Genomic DNA, 6,150 nt, shown 5'->3' with positions numbered 1-6,150 from the left:
AGTACTGCTAACCCCCTAACAGACTTTTTTTTGTTCAAAAATGGTACTGAAAAGGTCGCTTACCTGTGCTGCAGACTGTCTGCAAACAAAAAAAAAATGCTTTCGACGAGTCCTATTCGCCTTAAACTGGACACAGAGTGTCAGCAAATACACGGCAAGCTGGACTCTTAAGTGAGCCACAAATGACGTTCGGCTTAAACCTAGTGGAAGAGTTTCCATGCAGCATGAGCGAACCGCGCATTGTAGCAGACGACGCCATCACCAACAAAACGATGATGATGATGATAACAACTGTGATCGTTTTGTACCTATGTTTGTAAACACGGTCGACACGGTGTTGGGGCGTTTTCCACCTTCTTAATAAATTTAACATAACTATATGCTTGATACTGGGTTGATTTAAAAGTTATCAAAGCATTTAATTGAAATTTCGGTTGGATCCACATTTCTTTCAAATAGCCATGCCAAATACGAAGTGCCTACTTCACGCAGCCTCCGGTATTTTGTGACAGAAAGAAGTGCTGCGTCGCTGATTTTTTCTCCATGTAAGTGTGCGAGAAGCTGAATGGGTACGACTAAAGCCTCTCTGTCGACGCTACCGCCGACGTTGCTGCAGAAAGCGCTGTGGAGGGGCTTTAAATGTGATTACGGGGAGGCAGTTTTTGGACGGAGACGCAAGACACTTTTCGGAGGCTCTGCAGTGTCGTCTTAATTGTTTTGATTTTGGAATGCAGCGCCATTTTTAAAAATCAATGTGCTACTGTACGTACTGTACTGTCGAGAAAAGGTTGACAAAAGCGAATACTGCGCCTGTGGCATTCACGTTCACAAAAAAAGATTGCTCTGTTGTGACCTCCGCATTGTTGTTTTTTGTTCGCTGCATTCTAGATACCTGCGCAGTGAAATATTTTTGAACATTCTGTATGCGTGAAATGCACTGTATAGTTGTACATTTTGACTTTCACATGTCTTACGTTGTCTGGTCCCTCGGCGTGACGTACATGCGGTTACTCTGTGTCCTATCTATCCGCCCGTCCGTTCATTCAAACTCACCTTAAAATGGTCAATCTCATCCTGTTCTGTCGCTTCAGTGAGAGATCGCCACCCCAATACAGGAACTCACCTGGATAGCAGAGGAGCACCCATGTACTTAAATGCGTAGATGATAGCCGCGACTAATACATGGGCATCTGCGGGAGCTCCGTCAAGAGAAGCGCGATGAGAAGGCATTTACTGCATTTATGCCTTTAGAGTAAGGCTGCATGCTTCTACAGCCTCGTAAAAAAAAAAAAAAAAAAGGAACTTATTGGGTTTTCAACTGGGTTTCCAATGGGCGTGCAGCTTGTTCCATTCGGAATGTATTCCAACTGGTTCCAGTTATAATTATTGCTCCAACTGGGCAGTTCAGATAGACAGCCAGTTGGACACAGTGGTATTCCAATTCCAATTGGTAGCTACGTTTCAAACTGACACTCAGTTGTATCAGTCTTTGCCAAATGATGAAAGAAAATTAAACGAAACCTTGGAAGTTAGAAGTGCATTATTCTGGCTGATATACTGACCACCTAATAAGGGAATTTGATGTGCGAAAGCTTCATTGCAAATGACAGATGGTTTCTGACAAGGGCACAGCCGGAGAGAAGTGCGGTGGAATCGCTTGATTGCACAAACTAACTCTACTGTTACCTTTGGAAAAAAAAAAATGTGAACGAGCTTTTCAGAGGCTATGCCTGACAACCACTAAAGCATGAAGAGACAAGTTCATGTATGGTCAGAATGAGTACACTCGAGTCATTTGGGGTGCACTCGGATTTTTGTCAGCGATTCGCCCAAATAACTTATCTGAACTTCTTGAATTACCTTTGCTCAGGATAAATGGAGGTCAACGACCCCGAGGAAGAGGATGTGCTTCGCTGTCACCTCAAGGATTTGAAGATGACCGAAGAAGCGTGGACAGGGTACCTCGACAGTGAAGAGAAACTGTCCGAACTTGAGCGCGATCTTCTGAAAATCGGTGTTTCCTTCAAAACAAACCACCGTGAAAAATATAGAGAAGAAAAAGGTATGCAAACATTCCTCACAAAGTGCGGTTATATGCATCCTATGTGAACCCAGACTAACCCATGCATGTAGAGATGTGCTTGGCTGACAGGGCAACGATCTAGTATTTTCACTTGTTTTGAGCTAGTATAAAGTATCTTATGAACGTCTTATTATAAATTAGTGAAAATAGAGGTTGCACAATTCAATTTTGCAAAAATAAAAAAAGCTGGAAATTGAAATGCTCATAGCACGAATGCTGCTATGACATGATGCTATGTTTCATTACTTGGAGCTGCATCTCATTACAGAGTTAATCTGTATGAAATATAGTGTATAAATATTAAAGTCCTGGCTATGAAAAGGTTGACAATATGAGGGACAGAATAACCGCGTGTTCGAAGAGACTGCGCAGTCTGTGTGCATATGTCCACCTGGGGAAGAACTTTATTGTTCATTGGGCAAGACCACCTAGAGTGCTTACACACAAGTGACGCATATGTGCCCATACTTGTGTACACTGTACCACCAGATTCTGGTGTCTGTGCTGCTGCAGTGTCTGTTCCTGAATGCAATTCTGGAATTTGTTCCGATCTTTGAAGTCTGAATTTATAAGGTTTTACTACCAGTCGTGTTTTTTTTTGTGTCAGTTCATGGATTTCATTTTGTTACTGGTTTTAAACAATCACATTGCAGGTTGCATTCGGTTATGCTGTCTAAACGAGCAGCATGCATTTGTATGTCATTTCTTTTACATGGTTCTGAGTCGTAGTTTTATTTCTTTTTGGTTGCTAAGACTATGCAAGCTTTGATAAAAATATAAACAACATTTATCCACCTATTTTTTAAATTATTTTGAATTCTGGCAAAATAATCTATTCGATAGTTGAAGGCATTTTTTTTTTTCATATACATATTCAATTTTTATTCGAAAATGTTAGTATTTGCACACCGTAAAAAATAAACTATTTTTGGCCAAAATTTATTAGTACCGAATAAGTACTGTCAACATTTTCATGGCGATATATAAATGTTTCTTCCTTTGGACGATTTTTCAGTAAGTGTTGATGTCTAACTAACATGAGCCACATACGTTGCTTAAGAACGTTTTGTGTTCATATGCATTTGTTGTCGAATTGCAAGCATGTGCAAGTCACGTGGATAACACAAAGTAGAACAGTTTGTGCCGGAATGCTTCAGTTCTCAGCGTACTTAACTCTGTACAAACCAGTCAAATAGTGCTCTCCATAGTCTCAATACCTGACACGCTAGGAATGCTTAATGTTGATGCCAGGCAAGGGATAAGAAAACAGCCGGTCTTAATGACTCTGGCTGACTTTTTCTACCTGTTGGGCTGTTCACATTAGTATATGAGTTGCTTTTGCACTCAGGGTTGTATTATTCACTGCTTGTCGTGCTGCTAAAATGTGAAAAATATTCTACTTGTCCTCATAAAAGTTATTTAAAATCTTTTTCAGCCCGCCTGTTGTTTTCTACGCTCAGTGCACTGATTCCAATCACTTCAGATGTGCCCTTTCGAATTCTGTTCATTTTGAACAAAGGGTGCCGCTTTGGAAAGGACCGACATCACACGCATGTCGATGCTGCACAAACTGTAAGGGCTTACATATCATTTTATTCTTTCTGACTTCCTACAAAAGCCAAATAATAAAATGCTCAGACTTGGACTGCCTTCCATAGAATGATTTATGGGTTTGGATCTTTATAGCTGTCTGATGCTAGGCAAGAGATGCTCGAAAGTTAAAGGAAAAATAAGTTTTAAATTCTTGTTGTATGTTCACTTTGCTTTGAAGGTGAATGTGAAGGTAAACGCTCATTGTGCATGATGTCGGCAGACGCTAGTTACATTCACTTATTGAGTGACTTAAATTGAAGTGTCTTCTATAATTTCTGGAACTGCGAGACATGGCTTCAGGGCTTCAGTTGGGGGGCCACAGAAACGCCAGTTCTTCCTACTGTTAAAAAAAATTGAAACAACATTTCTGTTTGGTCATACTCAGGCTGCACGAGGAAACACTGCACCAGACCGGAGTGTCAACACGTTCAAGAGAAAATACCGGAAGCTCCAGCCGAGCAAGAAAAAAGGCTGTACTGCAATTATGCAGATCAAATGCATACAGCTGTTTCCCGACTTCAAGGTAAACAGTCACAGTGCAGTTAGTTGGTCACATTAAGCCAATTCACAGCAAAACATGCATGAGACAATATATGGGAACAAAGATTTTGTATAAAAAAATTTCTCGTATACGCTCTGCAGTCAGTTTCCTTAAAGGAGTATAAAGACCAAATTTTTACTTGCGTGTTTTCTTTCAAATGATGCTTTGGACATTGGTATACATGGATTACCCCGTGGTATTCGTCTACAACCACTAACTAATCAATGATTGAATTTCTTCTGATGCTGTTTCAGTTTCACTTTCATTGGCTGAACAGTGGCTGTGACATGTAGTTGATGTTTAGGTCACGTGAGGCATGAAAAAGTGGCAGCATAACTGCTGATAACGTTGTTTATTGTCATTCCAACTACTAAAGCAGGCTAGCTAGCTTAAGTGTTGTGAATTAAAACTATGTATCTGCGATTATATGCGGCATGGTGCTACACTGAAATAGTGTCATTCATAATATCGCGTGTTGCGGAAATAGACGCGCCCCGTAAAATGCTTCTTTCAGCTAAACGGGCGCATTGTTCGAGCTCAAATTTCGCATAGAAATGGCATTTGGTCGGCAGAATTCTTTAATACCACGTTTGCTTGGGGTACTTACCTGATTCAAACAGAATAAGTGGGATATTTACATCGTCTGCGGAGACGACGAAGGAAATTAAGCTGCTCTGTCAGCTATCGCACCAGTGGCGCCATCTCGTTTGTTGGTCGTGAAAAATCAGCAAAGGAGGCGGTTTCGGGGGGGTTTCAAGACGCTCTTTCAACTGGTTTTTTAATGCTCACAGAAAACTTAGCTTGGCAAAACTTAGTTTTTAGCAAGCTAAGTTTTATGTAAGCATTAAAAAAACCAGTTGAAAGAGCGTCTTGAAACCCCCCCGAAACACCCTCCTTTGCTGATTGTTCACGACCAACAAACGAGATGGCGCCACCGGTGCGATAGCTGACAGAGCAGCTTAATTTTCTTCGTCGTCGCCGCAGACGATGTAAATATCCGACTTATTCTGTTCGAATCAGGTAAGTACCCCAAGCAAACGTGGTATTAAAGAATTCTGCCGACCAAACGCCATTTCTATGCGAAATTTGAGCTCGAACCATGCGCCCGTTTAGCTGAAAGAAGCATTTTACGGGGCGCGTTTATTTCCGCAACAGTCGATATGCTTTTTCACCAAGAAACGTTTGTTCCTGCTGATTCTTCCTAGAGTGCATGGTAGCTGTCTTATGCAAACAAAATTGTTTGTGTTCAATACAGCCTTGTATGAATTTCTTTCAATGTTATTCATACTATGAGGTATTTGCTGCTACACTTGAAGCGCATCTCTTGGCCTATTCTGTGTATATCTACGCAGGTGGCTACTGACGCTGGTAGCACCCATTACAAGGTCAGGAGGTTGAAGGAAACGGCTTTACGAAACCTGACTGAAGCACTATCAAGGAATCCCGAGGAAGAGCTCGTGTCTGAAACAAGACTTTATGTCTATATGACAAGAAAGGACAAGCACACAGAACATGATTTTCCCGTGCAATCCTCTCCACCACAGGAGTCAGGCAGTGCAAACACGCCAAGCCGGAAGCGAGTGCTTCGAACCTCCAAAACAAGGCTCCAAAATGTAGCCAACAGGTTGAAGAACATGGTTGCCTATTGCAACGACCCGGAAGCACTCAACACCGCTTATGGCCACGTCAGAGCAGCATTTGATGTGTTGTCTGCTAGCGGTCTGCTTGCCAGGGGATCCCCAGCAAATGGGTGTTCTGGTCGGGCAAAAAAACGAACACCTAATCGGCCACGTCAGGGCAAATTAAAGTGCATGAGCTTAGGGCAAAGTGAACATTTAAATGCCCATGGAAGGGCAGGGGAAAATGTAGACGCTCTGATACAATCCATGGAGGTGAGTGATATTTAGCTGATTAAAACTTGGGTGAGTTGGTA

General features: G+C 41.8%; 1 pseudogene across 1 annotated transcript; it reads left to right on the top strand.

Annotated features, from left to right (window-relative positions):
• Positions 1–464: 464 nt before the first annotated feature.
• On the top strand, positions 465–6,150 carry LOC149335727 (uncharacterized; annotated as a pseudogene). The gene is made up of 5 exons (XR_016284520.1): positions 465–545; positions 1,871–2,062; positions 3,519–3,655; positions 4,062–4,199; positions 5,570–6,150. The product of XR_016284520.1 is annotated as an uncharacterized LOC149335727 (transcript).

Source organism: Amblyomma mixtum, chromosome 7, assembly GCF_055824585.1.
Source record: "Amblyomma mixtum isolate Tamu chromosome 7, ASM5582458v1, whole genome shotgun sequence".
Lineage (NCBI taxonomy): Eukaryota > Metazoa > Arthropoda > Arachnida > Ixodida > Ixodidae > Amblyomma > Amblyomma mixtum.
The sequence above is the reverse complement of the archived record's forward strand: the minus strand, read 5'-3'. Positions and strand labels throughout refer to the sequence as shown.